The 819-nt window shown below is 47.5% G+C and overlaps 1 non-coding gene across 1 annotated transcript; it reads right to left on the bottom strand.

Moving 5' to 3' along the window:
• Window positions 1-273: 273 nt before the first annotated feature.
• Trnas-cga (transfer RNA serine (anticodon CGA)) lies at window positions 274-356 on the bottom strand. The gene has a single exon. It is a non-coding gene; the product is annotated as a tRNA-Ser (tRNA).
• Between the last annotated feature and the right edge of the window lie 463 nt (window positions 357-819).

Below are 819 nucleotides of genomic sequence, written 5' to 3'. Positions count from 1 at the left end.
ATGTTCGCTCTATCCAACACTTCCAAGCACATCTGTGTACTCACGAACTCGGCGTCGGCGCGAGAAAATGACGGGAGCGCACTCGTGGGCCTGCGACGGCTTTCTGCAGTCCCAGCGTCAGTGCGAGGTGAACCGGTAGCCACAGGAAGCAGCGGCCGCCGCGAAACTCAGTATTCTTAAACGGAAATTTTCGTCTTGTTGAGAATGGCGTCATTGGTTTGCACCTGCGTTCATGTGTGTGAAAATATTTGCTCCTCTTTACGCCAAATCGCACGCAGCCGGTAGGACTCGAACCTACGCTCCCAGAGGGAATCTGATTTCGAGTCAGACGCCTTAACCACTCGGCCACGACTGGCGGTAGCACGAGCTTCTCCCGACACATGCAACTGCTACCGTTTAAAGCACTGTGGTGTCAGAAAACGGCGTAGTTGCATTCTTTTCCGTAGTGTTTCCACCGCTACCAGAGGAATCGCTACCAAAGTATTAAAATTTCCGCCCGGACAGGGACTTGAACCCTGGACCCTTAGGTTAAAAGCCTAATGCTCTACGACTTTTTTTTCCAATGTCAGACTTACAAGCTTTGCTGACATACATTTTGTTGTATTACCGCATAAATAGTGTCTACAATGTCCAAATGTTGACAAATAGTGGCTAATTAGAAAAGTAATTAAGTAGGAAATGAATAAAACTGAAAATGTCCAAATGATAGACATGAAGACATTGCGGATAGTACAAATACAAAAGAAACACGTTCCTGTAGCAATGCTCACGACCCGACGATCGATAGAGCAAGAGAGCCAGACGTTCTCCAGACATTGG

The sequence above is a fragment of the Schistocerca nitens genome, chromosome 4, assembly GCF_023898315.1.
Source record: "Schistocerca nitens isolate TAMUIC-IGC-003100 chromosome 4, iqSchNite1.1, whole genome shotgun sequence".
Lineage (NCBI taxonomy): Eukaryota > Metazoa > Arthropoda > Insecta > Orthoptera > Acrididae > Schistocerca > Schistocerca nitens.
The sequence above is the reverse complement of the archived record's forward strand: the minus strand, read 5'-3'. Positions and strand labels throughout refer to the sequence as shown.